Source organism: Mus caroli, unplaced genomic scaffold (assembly GCF_978045245.1).
Source record: "Mus caroli unplaced genomic scaffold, Mus_caroli_1 scaffold_4, whole genome shotgun sequence".
Lineage (NCBI taxonomy): Eukaryota > Metazoa > Chordata > Mammalia > Rodentia > Muridae > Mus > Mus caroli.
Genome location: NW_028227259.1, coordinates 72437744 through 72455836, shown reverse-complemented (window position 1 = coordinate 72455836; position 18093 = coordinate 72437744). Strand labels below are relative to the sequence as shown.

The window sequence follows — 18093 nt, the reverse complement described above, 5'->3', positions numbered from 1 at the left end:
AGATTACTCTGATCACTGAAACTCAAGAAAGAGCTAGACTCCCAGGTCTGCTGCCTGGGGCTAACAGAATCACAAGAGGAACAAGCTCCAACCAGAGACAATTATAACAACTAACTCCAGAGATTATCAGATAGTGAAAGGCAAACATAAGAATCTTACGAATAGAAACCAAGACCACTCACCATCATCAGAACCAGCACTCCCACCTGAGCCAGTCCTGGTTATCCAAACACACCCAAAAAGCAAGACTTGGATTTAAAATCATATCTCATGATGCTGGTAGAGGACATCAAGAAGGGCTTTAATAACTCACTTAAAGAGATACAAGAGAACACTGCTAAAGAGGTGGAAGTCCTTAAAGAATTACAGGAAAACACAACCAAACGGGTGATATAATTGAACAAAACCATCCAAGATGTAAAAAGGGAAGTAGACTTAATAAAGAAAACCCAAAGTGAGACAATGCTGGACATAGAAAACCTAGGAAAGAAATATAGAACCATAGATGTGAGCATCAGCAACAGAATACAAGAGATGGAAGAATCTCAGATACACAAGATTCCATAGAGAACATGGGCACAACTATCAAAGAAAATGCAAAATGCAAAAAGATCCTAACTCAAAACATCCAGGAAATCCAGGACACAATGAGAAGACCAAACGTACAGATAATAGGAGTAAATGAGAATGAAGATTTTAAAATTAAAGGGCCAACAAATATCTTCAACAAAATTATAGAAGAAAACTTCTGAAACCTAAAGAAAAAGATGCCCATGAACATACAAGAAGCCTACAGAACTCCAAATATACTGGACCAGAAAAGAAATTCCTTCTGACACATAATAATCAGAACAACAAAAGCACTAAATAAAGATAGAATATTAAAAGCAGTAAGGGAAAAAGGCCAAGTAACATATAAAGGTAGGCCTATTAGATTCACACCAGATTTCTCACCAGACACTATGAAAGCCAGAAGAGCCTGGACAGATGTTATGCAGACCCTAAGAGAACACAAATGCCAGCCAAGGCTACTATACCCAGCAAAACTCTCAATTACCATAGATGGAGAAACCAAAATATTTCATGAAAAAAACAAATTCACATAATATCTTTCCATGAATTCAGCCCTTCAAAGGATAATAAAGGGAAAACACTAACACAAGGACAGAAACTACACCCTAGAAAAAGTAAGAAAGTAATCCTTCAACAAACCTAAAAGAAGACAGCCACAAGAACATAATCCCAACTTTAACAACAAAAATAACAGGAAGCAATTACTTTGCTTTAATTTCTCTTAACGTCTATGGACTCAATTCCCCAATAAAAAGACTTAGACTAATAGACTGGCTACACAAAGAGGAGCCAACATTTTGTTGCTTACAGGAAACCCACCTCAGAGAAAAGAACAGACACTACCTCAGAGTGAAAGGCTGGGAAGCAATTTTCCAAACAAATGGTCCAAAGAAACAAGCTGGAGTAGCCATTCTAATATCAAATAAAATTGACTTCCAACCCAAAGTTATCAAAAAAGACAAGGAGGTGCACTTCAAACTCATCAAAGGTAAAAATCTATCAAGATGAACTCTCAATTCTGAATATCTATGCTCCAAATACAAGGGCAGCCATATTCATTAAAGAAACTTTAGTAAAGCTCAAAGCAAACACTGTACCTCACATGATAATAGTGGGAGATTTCAACACCCCACTGTCATCAATGGACAGATCTTGGAAACAGAAACTAAACAGAGACACATGGACACTAACCGAAGTTATGAAAAAAATGGATTTAATAGATATCTACAGAACTTTTTATCCTAAAACAAAAGCATATACCTTCTTCTTAGCACCACATGGTACCTCTTCCAAAATTGACCATATAATTGGTCAAAAAACAGGCCTCTACAGATACGAAAATATGGAAATTATCCCATGCATTCTATATGATCACCATGGACTAAGGCTGACCTTCAATAACAACATAAAAAATAGAAAGCAAACTTTCACTTGGAAACTGAACAACACTCTACTCAATGATTCCTTGGTCAAGGATGAAATAAAGAAAGAAATTAAAGACTTTTTAGAGTGTAATGAAAATGAAGACACAACATACCCAAACTTATGGGACACAATGAAGGCAGTCCTAAGAGTAAAACTGAAAAATAGAAATTAGAGAGAACTTACACTAGCAGCCTGAAAGCAAACCTAGAAGGTCAAGAACTAAAGGAAGAAAATTCACCCACGAGGAGTAGAAAACAGGAAATAATCAAAATCAGGGCTGAAATCAACCAAGTGGAAACAAAAAGAACTATTCAAAGAATCAACGAAACCAGGAGCTAATTCTTTGAGAAAAATCAACAAGATTTCAAGTATCTGTCTTAGTCAGGGTTTCTATTCCTGCACAAACATCATGACCAAGAAGCAAGTTGGGGAGGAAAGGGTTTATTCGGCTTACACTTCCATGCTGCTGTTCATCACCAAAGGAAGTCAGGACTGGAACTCAGACAGGTCAGGGAGCAGGAGCTGATACAGAGGCCATGGAGGGATGTTCTTTACTGGCTTGCCTCCCCTGGCTTGCTCAGCCTACTCTCTTATAGAACCCAAGACTACCAGCCCAGGGATGGTCCCATCCACAAGGGGCCTTTCCCCCTTGATCACTAATTGAGAAAATGCCTTACAGTTGGATCTCATGGAGGCATTTCCTCAACTGAAGCTCCTTTCTCTGTGATAACTCCAGCTGTGTCAAGTTGACAAAAAAATAGCTAGTACAGTATCTAAACAGCCCCATTTGCCCTAAAGAAATAGAAGCAGTCATCAATAGTCCCCCAACCAAAAAAAGGCCAGGACCAGATGAGTTTTGTGCAGTTTTATCAGACCTTCAAAGAAGACCTAATTCCAACTCCTCTCAAACTTCCACAAAATACATACAGAAGGTACTCTACCCAATTTATTCTATGAAGCCACAATTACTCTGATACCTAAACCACAAAAAGATCCAATAAAGAAAGAGAACTTCAGACCAATTTCCCTTATGAATATTGATGCAAAAATACTCAATAAAATCCTCACAAACTGAATCCAAGAACACATCAAAACAATCATCCATCATGACCAAGTAGGCTTCATTCCAGGGATGCAGGGATGGTTTAATATATGGAAATCCATCAATGTAATCCACTACATAAATAAACTCAAAGACAAAAACCACATGATCATCTCGTTGGATGCTGAGAAAGCATTTGACAAAATCCAACACCCCTTAATGATAAAAGTCTTGGAAAGATCAAGAATTCAAGGCCCATACCTAAACATAATAAAAGCAATCTACAGCAAACCAGTAGCCAACATCAAACTAAATGGAGAGAAACTCGAAGCAACCCCACTAAAATCAGGGACTAGACAAGGCTGCCCACTTTCTCCCAACCTATTCAATATAGTACTTGAAGTTCTAGCCTGAGCAATTCAACAACAAAAGGAGATCAAAGTGATACAAATTGGAAAGGAAGAGGTCAAAATATCATTATTTGCAGATGATATAATAGTATATATAAGTGACTCCAAAAATTCCATCAGAGAACTCCTAAACCTTATAAACTTCTTTAGTGGAGTAGCTTGATATAAAATTAACTCAAACAAAACAATGGCCTTTCTCTACACAAAGGATAATCATGATGATAATGAAATTACAGAAACAATACCCTTCACAATAGTCACAAATAATATAAAATACTTTGGTGTGACTCTAACTAAGGAAGTAAAAATCTGTATGATAAGAACTTCAAGTCTCTGAAGAAAGAAATTAAAGAAGATCTCAGAAGATGGAAATATCTCCCATGCTCATGGATTGGCAGGATCAACATTGTAAAAATGGCTATCTTGCCAAAAGCAATCTACAGATTCAGTGTAATCCCCATCAATATTCCAACTTAATTCTTCACTGAGATAGAAATGGCAATTTGTAAATTCATCTAGAATAATTAAAAAAAAACTAGGATAGCAACAACTATTTTGAACGATAAAAGAAACTCTGGTGGAATCACCATTCCTGACATTAAGCTGTACTACAGAGCAATTGTGATAAAAACTGCATGGTACTGGTACAGTGACAGACAGGTAGATGAATGCAATAGAATTGAAGACCCAGAAATGAATCCACACTCCTATGATCACTTGAACTTTGACAAATGAGCTAAAATCATCCAGTGAAAAAAAGACAGCATTTTCAACAAATGGTGCTTGCACAACTGGTGGTTATCATGTAGAAGAATGTGAATTAATCCATTATTATCTCCTTGTACAAAGTTCAAGTCTAAGTGGATCAAAGACCTCCACATAAAACCAGAGACACTGAAATTAATAGAGGAGAAAGTGAGGAAAAGCCTTGAAGATATGGGTACAGGGGGAAAATTCCTAAACAGAACAGGAATGGCTGGTACTGTAAGATCAAGTATTGACAAATGGGACCTCATAAAATTGCAAAGCTTCTGAAGGCAAAAGACACTGTCAATAAGACAAAAAGGCCACCAACAGATTGGGAAAGTATTTTTACCAATCTTAAATGTGATAGGGGACTAATATCCAACATATACAAAGAGCTCAAGAAACTGGACTCCACAATTTCAAATAACACCATTAAAAATGGGGTACAGAGCTAAACAAAGAAATCTAAACTGAGAAATACTGAATGGCTGAGAAGCACCTGAAAAAATGTTCAACATCCTTAATCATCAGGGAAATGCAAATAAAAACAACCCTCAGATTCCACCTCACACCTATCAAAATGGCTAAGATCAAAAATTCAGGAGATAGCAGATGCTGGTGAAGATGTGGAGAAAGAGGAACACTCCTCTGTTGCTGCTGGGATTGCAAGCTTGTACAACCACTCTGGAAGTCAGTCTAGAAGTTCCTCAGAAAATTGGACATAATAATACCAGAAGGTCCAGCAATACCTCTCCTGGGCATTTACCCAGAAGAAGTTCCAACTGGTAATAAGAACACATGCTCCAGTATGCTCATATCAGCCTTATTTATAATAGCCAGAAGCTGGATAGAACCCAGATGTCCCTCAACAGAAGAATGGATGCATAAAATGTGATACATTTACACAATGGAGTACTATTCAGCTATTAAAAACAATGAATTTATGAAATTCTTGGGCAAATGGTTGTATCTGGAGGATAGCATCCTGAGTGAGGTAACCCAATCACAAAAGAAGCCATTAGATATTTACTCACTGATAAGTGGATATTAGCCCAGAAACATAAAACACCCAAGATACAATTTGCAAAACAAGAAAATCATGAAGAGGGAAGACCAACTGGTGGATAGTTCATTCCTCCTTAGAATAGGGAACAAAATACCCATGAAATGATTTACAGAGACAAAGTTTGGAGCTAAGATGAAAGGATGGACTATCCAGAGACTACCCCCTCTAGGGATCCATCTCATAATCAGCCACCAAACCCAGACAGTATTGCATATGCCAGCAAGATTTTGTAGAAGGGACCCTGGTATAGCTGTCTTGTATGAGGCTGGCAAATACAGAAGTGGACGCTCACAGTCATCTATAAGATGGACACAAGGCCCTCAATGGAGAAGCTAGAGAAAGCACCCAAGGTGCTGAAGGGGTCTGCAACCCTATAGGTGGAACAATGATGTGTACTAATCAGTACCCCCATACCTTTTGTCTCTAGCTGCATATGTAGCACAAGATGGCCTATTCAGCCATCACTGGGAAGAGAGGCCCATTGATATTGCAAACTTTATATGCCCCAGTACAGGTTAATGCCAGGGCCAAGAATTGGGAGTGGTTGATTAGGGAAGCAGGGCAGGGGGTGGGTATAGGGAACTTTCAGGATAGCTTTTGAAATGTAAATAAAGAAAATATTTAATAAAAAATATTTTCTACAAGCATTTAAAGCTAAAGTTCCTGATGAGTAAGTTCCTCTTTTTTTTTTTTTTTTTGAAAAATATCTAGGTGATCTAAGTATTTCATTATCCTCTAACTCTTCCCCCTTCAGGTATCTGTCATTTTCATTTGCTTTATGGAACAAGGATAAAGTAGTAGGATGGAGTCTTGTCCTATCTGCATCTAATACCTTTGGTTCAGTATGCTCCACACAATTTCAATGCACACTCCACAGACAATGACTTTATTTACAGACATTCCTATTTAGGAACTGTATTCCAGTGGTGTACAGAGGGAGAAAAAAGGAAAATGATATGGAAGAACACATAAGCGCTTCCACAATACTGAAACAATCATTGACATTTGATCCAAACTGTTGGCAATGTTTAGTGAAACAGATCAAAGTTCATATAAACCCCTGGCACATGGGCAGAGAGACATCTTGTTGTTGGTGGTTTTCTTAGATCAGACTGGAGCAAAGCAGATGGCAGTCCTTTGTTCATCCTAGCTTTATGCCTGGATTGTTGGCCAATGCTATCACATGGCAAGGAATCATCCCTGTGTCCAGGTGCTCTTGAGGCTTACTTCTGTGACTGTGCACCTGGATTCCTTGGAGACCACTATGAACTCAACTTTGATGAAGGTGCCAGTCAGTCTTGTCTCCATGGAGATATGTGTGCATGGAGAAGACAACTACAATGCTGACTGCTTACAGGGATAGTGGACTTTGATGCATCATTGTTAGTCAAAGATTTGTCACAGTGATACAACATGTGAAGACACCATTGACAGCTATATTTGTCAGTGCTGGCCTGGATACACAGGTTCCCTGTGTGAGACAGACATAAATGAATGCAGTAGCAACCCCTGCCAATTTGGAATGGGCTGGGGTGGGTTGTGCCAAGCTGTCCTCAGAGGATCAATAGAAACACATTGCAGACCTGCCTTCCTATTTCAACAACCTTGGAGCCTCAGGCTAAGTTTATATCTGTCAGTCAGAATTCACAGATAGGAGCCTAGGATAAGTGAGGGGCTCCACCCAGCAGTTGACCAGAACAAATACAGAAACCCACAGCCAAAGATTAGATAGAGCTCTGAAAGTCTTGTGAAGGAGTTTGAGGAAGGACTGAAGAACCTGGTGAGGATAGAGACTCCACAAGGAGACCATCAGAGTCATCTAACCTGTATCAATGGGGGCTCCCAGAGACTGAACCACCCACCAAAGAATGTACAAGGGCACCTGGGCCTAGCACACACACTCTCTGTTGCCTGACTGTGGATCCTGTTCTCCTAACTGGTCTGTCTTGCCTAGCCACAGTGGGAGAGAATATGCATAATGCTGCAGTGACTTGAGACACCATGGCAGTTTGGCACTGAGAGGGGAATCTCCTTCTTCTCATAGGTGAAAGAAGGGTTTGCCGGAGGAGCTGTGTCAGAGGGAGACTGGGAGTAGTTGGGAGAAGTTACAATGGAAATGTAAAGTGAATGAAAAAATACATTAATGGGAAAAAATAAAATCAAATCCAGATAGTACTACACAGGAGGAGGAAAACAGACAGAAATCTGTAGACCACCATATTACCCACAGACATGCCCTCCAGTCCATGGCACAGGCCGCCCATAGAAACCTGCTTGCCAATATATACATATATGTATATGGACATCTGCTTGCACAGATGGAGGATGTCACCTGGGGGCTTCCCAGCCCCATGGCCAATCTATAGCTGAGGCCACCACAATGTGGAAGCATGTGATAGTCAGATGGAAGGGAAAGAGAAGTGGAACAGCTTGAGCATGGAGAGAGATGGAGCTGGAGAATCGAAGGTAGAGAGAGGTAGCCTTTTATGAGTGGCAAGACCCATGGTGAGGTCCTACCTGGAGCTGCTGCTGAAAGCAAAGTTTGTCCTGTGGTGTGGATAAGTAAGAGGTGATGAACTGCCCAAATCAGCTACTACCCAGGGCCAGATCCATGGCTCCCGTTTGACCCACCCTGAAATCTATATCATCTGTGATCTGTCTGGCTGTCTGTGATGTCCATCCCTGCTGTTCCAAAGCAGCAGGATCTCCATAACATAGAACAACAGCAGGATAACCAGGGGGAAGACTTGATGAGGGTATAGTATTGGTGGCATCACAGAAGCCAGAGGTCTCAAACCAGTCTGATGACTCATAGCAATGAACATTTGCAAGTGAAGATGTTTGTGCAGAGGGCTATACTGCAGGCCACACTGTGACATACTACAGCTTCCAGGATAAGATCTTTCCTATGCTTTTTGTTTTTGTTTTTGCTATTGTTTGTTTGCTTGCTTGCTTCCTGGCTTGTGTGTTTACTTTATTGTGGGCGGTGGGGGTGGGGCAGGTTGCTAGAGTAAAGGGCAGATATGAAGGGATGGACAGATGAGCAGGACTGGGGTGCATTATGTGAAACTCACAAATAAACAATAAATGTTTTTTTAAAAGTTCATATAAGAAAGTTACAAACAGAAACCCATAGCACACTTTACTAAGCAACCCTTTAAATTATTAGGTGCTTTGGACATTTTGTAGCCTATGAAAATGTTGAATTATGTTTTAAGTTGTGCTAAATACTTTTAACTTTGTATGACAATATTGTGGAAAATCAAACATGACTCTGGGAAATTGCATCTTCGCAATTCTGATTTCTCCCATTCACTATTCATTATTTATATTGAAAACAGATTCTTCTCTCATGCAATATATCCCTACCACCATTTCCCCTCCCTCTACTCCCCAGTCTCTCCTCCCATTTATACTCTTCCCTAGATCCTTTCCCATTTCATTTCCTCTTTAGAAAAGAGCAGGCCTCCAAGAGAAAACAGACAGAGAGAAAGAGAGAGAGACAGAGAGAGAGAGAGAGAGAGAGAGAGAGAGAGAGAGAGAGAGAGAGAGAGAGGGAGGGAGGGAAGGAGAGGAGAGGAGGGGAGGGGAGGGGAGGGGAGGGGAGGGGAGGGGAGAAAGGGGAGAAAGGGGAGAAAGGGGAGAAAGGGGAGAAAGGGGAGAAAGGGAAGGGGAGGGGAGGGGAGGGGAGGGGAGGGGAGGGGAGGGGAGGAGAGGGGAGGGGAGGGGAGGGGAGGGAAGGGAAGGGAAGGGAAGGGAAGGGAAGGGAAGGAAACGAAAGGAAAGGAAAGGAAAGGAAAGGAAAGGAAAGGAAAGGAAAGGAAAGGAAAGGAAAGGAAAGGAAAGGAAAGGAAAGGAAAGGAAAAAAAAAGTACAGTAAGACAAGGCAAAAACCCTTATATAGAATTTGGACATGGCAAGCCAATAGAAGGAAGAGAGTTCTAAGAGCAGGCAAAAGAGTCACGGGTACACCAGCTCTCATAAAAGCACCAAGATAACAGCCGTAGCATATATGCAGAGGACCTGGTGCAGACCCATAAATGCTCTGTGCTTGCTGCTTTGTGAGTGCATATGACTGCTTAGGTGACTCAGTGTGCCATGTTCTCCTGGTGTCCTCCATCCTCTCTGACTCCTACAATATTTCCTATGCCCTGTCACAGATGTCCCCAAGTGCAAAGGGAAAGACCCCATAGGAGACCTCAAGTATCCCCACCCATCTGCTGAAGCTGATGATAACTGGGAAAGGCACTAAGCTATGAATATAGCAAAATATCATTAGGAACCATGTCATTGCTTGTTTGATTTTTGTTTTGCTTGGTTTTTTTTTTTTTTTTTTTTTTTTTGATTGAGTTGTGTTTGGTCCTACCCTGGGTCTTTGGGGGTAGCCAGTGGTTAGTTCTTGGCCATCAAGGAATTTTCTGCCATGGGCTTCTTTTTGTGGCTTTGGCCACAAGTTAACCCAGATATTGGTTGGCTACTGTAGGCTTACATTTTTTAAAAGACACTCCCACAAGACCCAAATTACCATTGCCCCAGAACATCTTACAGACAGGACAGATTTTTGCAGGGTGATAATGTTTGTGTTGCTGTCCAGGGGTCTCTATTACTTTCTGAAAAGCCCTGGAATAAACAATTATAGTCCCTACTTTATTAGTGTAATAGTCATAATTATGTGATGTAGTCATGGTCTGTGTCTACTAGGTACAGTTGAACACTAATCTCAGCTAGATGAATCATTAATGTGTGGCTTTGGTTATATTTCTTAAGTTCTTTGTTTCTTATTTTAGTTGATACTAAAATATAGCATAATCCCATTATATGCTCATTCTGAGGGTTAAGCAAACACCTAAATTACCCAGGTTGGTTAGCAACCTAAATCTCACCAGTTTTGATCTATGTATGTATATTTTTAGGAATATAGTAAGTATTTAATGGAATTAGAACCCAATAACAAATTCAATAACAAGTTATTAAAAATAAGTTAAATGTATCCTCAAGTATTCTTTCTTGGTAAATTTTGCTGTCACTCACCGTTACCCTATCCTTCTGTCTTCACCTTAAGCAAATGTTAGTCTATCTATTGATGATAATTATCTGTGTAAATCTATATACATGGGCATGTGTTCTTTAATTATACCTAAACTTCATTGAAGACATAAAATTTTTCTGAGATTTAAATTTCGAATATTTGATATTATTGTGCTATATTTGTCAATTCTTTTGTACATATAGGACTTTATTACTTTTCATTCTTATTTTACTTTTTCTGTTGAAATATACATAATTACATTTATTCACTCTCACACACAAACATAGGCCTTTGGGGTTTAGATGTTACAGAGACAGCCTCTGTAAAGTTCTTGTTTTCTATATATGTACATTTAACTGTTGAAATTTCATTGTCCCAAGTATCAAAATGTTCATTTTCTATATTTACTACAAAAAGTATACTCCTCATGCAAAATAGCATTGAAAGAATATATGAAGTTTATCATAAATATACTTGAGAAATTTAATAATTAATACAGAAAAAATTGAAAAGGAATCTATCCATGAAATCAAGAGCATACATTAAATGTGGTTTAAATAAAGCAAAGAAAGAGACACAGAGAGAGACAGAGAGACAGAGAAATAAGACTTCTTTTGGTAATGTTATTACCCCACCTCCTCCAAATGAAAAACTATGTTTATAAACACTAATGTTTCCTTCAATACTAGACAATGGTTTCTGTCAAACAATAGGAAAAGATTGAAGAAGGTGCTAAAATTTCTGATTGGCTGTCTTGAGGGAGTTTATAGGCTATGGTACAGTGGAGTAAAGCAGAAATGGATTATAGTTATAGGAAACAGAGAACTAATTTGGGAGGGGACAAGACTTATAGTTTATAGAACATAGTGCTTGAGAGGCAAGTGTTACACACAGAAAGTATCCCAAAATCCACAGTAAATGCTTTAGCTCCAGTGTAGAAGTCAAGGTTTGCATATAAGCAAATTGCATAAAAACCTAAGGGTAAGGTTAATGACCAGCTGTAACCCAGGGCAAAAAGTCACTGGTCAGGTTGTGTCCCTGGACACAAGGACAAATATAATAAATTTTCTAAAACATGCAGGATAAAGTACACTGAAGAAAGTTAACTAAATAGTACTGCTTTCATTTCACAAAAAAATCAAAATCTGAAAAAGAACAAATTATTTTCAAGTGTTAATATGTAGCAGAAAAATATCAAGAATATTAAAAGGAATAAAATATATCATCCATCTGTTAGCAAAATTCTCAGTGTGGCATCCAATAACAATCGCCAAGTATATAACTGAAGCAGTTCAACATAACCCATAATAAATTGAAAAGAAAAATCAAGGGGTCAAAACTTATCACAGATACAGACTTAACAGACAAATATATTAATTTGACTATGTGACTTGTGTTCAAGAAGTCAAGTCATAAAAATATATGAAAAAGGACCAAATAACAACTCTAGACAGGGAAACTACAAAGTTTAAAATTTTAAGAATTGTCTGAGGTTAACAACTGATAAGAACATTTGTCAGAAGAAAAAGAAATCAATGAAGGTAAGAGTGAAACAATGTAAACTATAAAGAGAAAACAATTTAAGAAAATCAATAGAAACACAAGCAGCCATGAAAGGACTTGAAATAGTTCAAAATGCATCTTAGTACACTCTACCAAAGAAGGTAAAGAGGAAGGAGTGTTTGAAGAAACCATGACTAAAATAATACAAATTGGGTAGTTGAGGCACACAAGCTGTGAAGTTTAGAACATTTCTACAAAATAGTTGAGAAATTTCCACCACACTTGTCAAAGTAGGGTGTGTGTGTGTGTGTGTGTGTGTGTGTGTGTGTGTGTGTGAGAGAGAGAGAGAGAGAGAGAGAGAGAGAGAGAGAGAGAGAGAGAGAGAGAGAGAATTAGGAAGAATGATGATAGATAAAATAGGAAGGAAAACTGTATAATGAGTTTAAGTGGGTTTGGTGGTTAATAGTGTATGCCATGTTCACTGGTCATTTGATTTCCTGATGAAATTAAAAAGGTGTCTGGCCTTGTTTATTGATGAAATTACCATGTGAGTCTGTGGGTTTTATAAAACAGAGTCTTACACAGTATAATTGAGCATCATCAGATCTACTGAGATACTAAATAGGACAAAAGTTAAAAGAAAGATGACATTTCCTTTTACATTACTCCTATATATGAGTTTAGGAGCAGCTTACTTCATTATCTTCTGGCTTCCCAGTGAATATGTACAAACAGCTTCCCTGGTTCTAAGTCTTTTAATCTGAATTGTACCATTAGTCTATTCCCAAGGAATCTAGATTTCATACATTGGATCATGAAGCTTTTGTTCAACTTCCATAATCAACTGAGGCAAATATTCTGTTAACTCTTCATTGTGCATATGTATCACAAACATGCATACATATAGACATGCATATAATATATATATTATATATAATTTTTCTTTGGAGAAATATGATTAATATAATAGGGAAGATATATTGACAAATTATCCTTATACTAACATTCTGTGCAGGTTATAGGATCATAAGCTATTTCACACCCAATCATATACCTAAATAACTCCATTTCCTACTGAAAAAAATGTACAAATCTATGCTTGTTATCCTGATGTCTTCTATAACAAGGAAATGAAAGCAAACTTTATGTACACCAGTAGAAACACAACTAATGAAACAGTGTTTACAATGATGAGGATTAGCCCCAGTGGTTCTTTTTTCTTGGTTCTCTCTTGAGGTAAACCAAGGGGGTGAGCATTGGTTGGGGGAAAGACTTGGTTTTATGAGATATGTGGGGTTGTCTACATAAAATGTTTACCTGTCATAAATTGGAGTTACTTTGCAGTGGTGTCTGACCAGCCTGAGTTCCTCTGATACCAGAAACTGCAGTCTGGTGTTTAGCACCTCAGAGTAAACCAGTGGGAATTAAGTAAAAGGATATAGTGTTGGTGCTCCTTTCTCTAGTGAATCAGTCTGATGACTCTGGCTAAGCGGTTAACTCTTTGTGAACCAGAGAAGAAGGAAAGGAAAAGAACTAAGATGATTTATACTGTCAAATATGCACAGACACATACACATTCAAACATTAATACACTCACTCACATGCTGCCTGGGCACAACCATCTGTCACAATCAACTTCACAAGTATTCATATTTGCTTACATACATACACCTACACATGTACATATAGACAAACCAACATGCACATCTGGATGGATGGATGAATGGATGGATGGATGGATAGATGGATGGATGGGTGGATGGATGGATGGATGGATGGATGGATGGATGGATGGATGGGTAGATGGATGGATGGGCAGATAGATGAATAGATGGGTAGATAGATGGGCCAAAGCTCCACAATCCAAACCATTCAACTAACAATGTTATTTCTATTCTCCGGTCTTTTATACCTTCTTAGACAAATAGTTCATTAGAAAATTACCTCAGAGATAAAATATTACATAGAATGGGAGTTCAGAAAGAAGAAGATATTAAGTTCAAAACAGTGTTTCATTCTATATCCTTGTTATAAGTTCAGTATAACAGTTTCACATGGCCTTGCCTTATCATAGAGCACACTGGTGACTTTTTTCTTGAACCTAAATGTTTTTCCTTGAACACAAATTTGTCCCATGTCTATTCCTCTTTTTAGTGTAATTATGGGAGCTCATTGTATTTCTTATTATGCAGCCTTTACTTACTATTATGAGGACACATTTTATTCTTAATTCTATCTTTATTACATCTTTCTAGCCACTAAAACCATTCCTAAAAACTCTCTTCCTAAAATCATTTGAATCAAATAAGTGATTCTATAGAATTATTTTCTATTTGTCTATATAGCATCACAATAAGATAGTATATCTTTGTAGGTCTGCAGAAATCTGCTCCAAAAGGTGAGTCAATACCTAGTGATTGTTATATATTTAATAATAACTGGAGAAGCATATTAATAGCAGGACTCTTTCCTCTAATGCAACCTCCTCAGCCTTGCCTAGAGAATCAAATCCATCATAGATTGACAGTCTATGGCAGAACCATCTCAAGAAGGTCACTTGCTAGTTTTTAGCCTCTCTCAGATTGCTCTTCGCACTACACAAAGTAGAATATTCAGCTATACAGAAAAATCAAATTATAAACATTCCAAGAGAATAAGTGGACTTTGGAAGTATAATATTAAGTGAAGTGATCCAAACTCAGAAAGAGATGCCTGATACACATATTTATCAAATACACACACACACACACACACACACACACACACACGTGTGTGTGTGTGTATTGGTCAAATATATACAAGAGCACATTAAATGATGATAGTAGATAATATGCAAGGACCAAAGGCAGGCAAGGGTGTATAGGGCAGGAAAGAGGATATAAATTTATATATTTTCTTTAGTATTATAAGGGACTGCTATGCCTTTCCCAACTTGCAATACACTAGAGCCATTTGGGAAGAGAAAATCCTGAGAAAATATGTCTACCAGATATTTTCTGTACATCTATGCACCAAATAGTGCAATGCCTACTGAGCCCAAAAAGGCTATCAGATCTCTTAAAATCTAAGTTGCCTATTTTTATAAGATACCATGTGGGTTATGTAAATCAAATACTTGTTCTCTGGAAGAGCAGCCAGTTCTGTTAACCACTAAAGCACTCATGAAGCCCCATTTGGGGAATTTATTTATTAATCATTAATATGGGAGGGCTCTGACCACAATGAAGGCCATGTTGACATGGGGATTCTAGGATACATACAAGAAAGCTGAGCAAGCCATAGGGAGCAATCTAGTAAGCAACACCACCCATGGTCTGTGCTTCAGTTCTTGCTGCCAGACTTCTGCTTTAGTTCCAGACTTCCATTGATAATGATTTATGATAGTAAAATGTAATCAAATAAACCATTTCCTACCGAAGTTGTTTTGGATCAGTATTTTATCATAAGAGCAGAGGAACAAACTAGGAAAATAAGTAAATAAAATTGTCCCTGCTAATAGAGTTGTAAACCCTGAGAAAACTCCACTACTTCTTAGGAATGCCCATTCCATTGGCAATTATAACTACATAGAAATTTAGGAAAGCATAAAGAATTTTGGATGGAGAGTTTTACATGACTTCTTTAAACCAGCTGTGTGCTTTTGTTGTTGTTAGTAAATTAAAATAAATTGATTTAATTAAAAAATAAATATAAAAAGTACCTCTCATTTCTCAGGAGAACTTTCTGAATAAACTTGGAAGATTTTTATGGGACTAGAAGATAAGGCAGTGGCATCTGCCACAGTAAACAGTTTCAGAAAATGTATGTAGGTATGCCTTCCTCAAGGAGAGAGACATTTTCCTTGAGAACATAGAGCAAAACATCTTATTTCTTGATGTGGAATACTAATAATGACTTTCTTCAGAGTTCTGAAATAGGGCAAACACATCCTCACACCAACACTGTCACCAATATTCATTTCACCAAACTATTACTATTAACCTTTCATTCAACATCACCAAAATGGAATTTTATGCCTGTGTACTTCTTCCTGTAAACCCACAGTTTCGATCAAAATACCAGAAAGTAAAAATTGAAAGATTCCCAGATAACTCTACAAAATTCCTAACATGACTGGTTGAAACCACCAGAATGATGGCACCAGGATCAGTTTGAGAACGTATCCTTACTTAGAAAGACTTAAGGAAATCACACTACTTGATAAAATGTGGGTCTCTAGATAGAAACATAGGAAAGAAAGATAATACTTTAGACAAATATGCACATATTAATACATTTAATTGGTAATAATGAACTGGCATTGGTTTGTTATTTTAATACACATACAGAATTAATGTAAAGTTTTAATATAAGGGCACTAGGCTTGGGATATATTAAAACGTTGTTCACTACATTTTCAAATTTTCTATCAGCTTAACAACTTAAAAAAAACCTACTTAAAAAGGCATTAAAATAATTGGAAGTGTTTTGACTAAGACCTTAATGAGTCACTTGAGATGACAGTAGGCTACATGGCAAGTGCTTTAACATTAGACTGATGGAGTTCAATTTCACCTCCGTTACCAAGTAGAGGCATAAATCAACATAATTTTTATCTGTTGAAGCCATGGTATCCTTTTATATGAACACAGAGGATAATAATATCCTTGTGGAGTTACAATGAAGTTTAAATGAAATCAGATACCTGAATCATCCAAAATGATACTTGTCACTGAATGCTTAAATGATACAACCAAGGACTCACTATCATCAGAAGGGACCTAGACTTGCGCGTAGCTTCTTGAGATCTACTCTGATTTTGTGATAGACTAGCTGTGTTTCAAATATCAACAACCAGATTTTAGAGCAGACTGCTCAGCCTTACCTTTTATTTTTTCTTTCTGCCCCTTAGCCTGGAAATTCTTTTTGCATCCCATGTGCAGTCATTCTGAGGCCTTCCCCTGGTATAAAGGCTGGCAATATACTGGAAAGAAGATTATGTGAACTAATGAAGACACAGGGAAAATGGAATAGGAGAAAAAAAGGTATGGAATTCCAAAATCTAGAGCAAGAAAAATATTTATACCCACCTCAATGAGCAGCTCAGTTGTCTTTATTCCCAGCTTTCTGAAGAAGAGATTGCTAAATTCAATTGAATGTAACATCCTGATTAGGCATAATTATTGTATGTATTATATATTTGAAGCTTAATATTACACATTTCCTTGTAATACATAAAGTAATTCAACATCTATTAATTTAAAACAACATTCCACCAGTACATGCTTATTTCTTTTGGTTATTACATGAAAGTAAGCAGATTTTCCCTTTATGTCTTGAAATATAGGCAGAGAAGAACTTTTTCCCTAAAAGCCATCACAGAAAACATAGTGATAACAGAAGCTCTTTTTGTTAGTTACTTTTTGTTGCTACTATAAAACACCACAACCAAAAGCAATTTAAAAGAAAGTTTATTTTGATGTGTGGATTCAGAGAAAAAGTCCACTGAGGTAGGGATAGTCATATCAGCAGGAGGCTAGAGCAGAAAACTGAGAGATCACACCTACATCCTCAAACACAAGTTAGAGATGAAATAGAATTGAGGTGAATCCATAAACATTCCAATAATAACCCCAGTAACTTATTTCCTTCACCTATGTTCCTTCAAGTTAATATTCTACAACCTCCCTAAACAGTACCACCAATCAGGAACCAAGTTTCAAATGTATGAGCCTATGAGAAAGATTTTTCATCAAACCATCACATTTTCTAAGAACTATATCTTTAGTTCCCTTATGTGACAAAGTGTTGGGGATTAAAGCTCAGCAGAGTCAGAGGCTCTGAGGGAATGGTACATGATGCAACAAGGTGGTTTTCATCTTCATGCTAAAACATGAGAAAAGAACAAGCAAATGGGTATTTACAACCCAGCACAAATAAAAATCTAAATTTTACCAGTGAGATGTTTTAGTTTCTTTCTCATTATCCCCAGCCAGTTGATTAAATCTACACATCTCAGCACATCAATGTGAGACCACAGGTCCAGTGGCTGACAGCTATTCCTTCAACTATTGATTCAGTAAGCAAAATCTATACTAGCCTTATTGAAAGAAAAAAAAAACTTATTGTTTTCTGAGAATTACATTTTTTGTTCGAATATTTTTAAAAGTGAAAAATATTATGTTTATTATAAGGAAAATAAAATAAGAACTAGTATATAAGATGAGAAGATTATGAGATGTTAAACTGATAAGAACAGATACTACACTTGATCTTAGCCAAAAGGCCGAGAAGCAATAAATTATTAGAAAATATTTCA

At 37.5% G+C, this 18093-nt stretch overlaps 1 long non-coding RNA gene and 1 pseudogene across 2 annotated transcripts in view; one reads left to right on the top strand and one right to left on the bottom strand.

Annotated features, from left to right (window-relative positions):
* LOC110295510 (uncharacterized) overlaps window positions 1-18093 on the top strand; it is a 67295-nt gene that overhangs the window by 5557 nt on the left and 43645 nt on the right. For both annotated transcript variants that reach the window (XR_002378083.1, XR_015046841.1), the window contains exon 2: window positions 16687-16819. This is a non-coding gene — a long non-coding RNA (uncharacterized LOC110295510). The remainder of the gene's footprint in view (window positions 1-16686; window positions 16820-18093) is intronic.
* Window positions 17980-18072, bottom strand: LOC115031246 (U2 spliceosomal RNA; annotated as a pseudogene).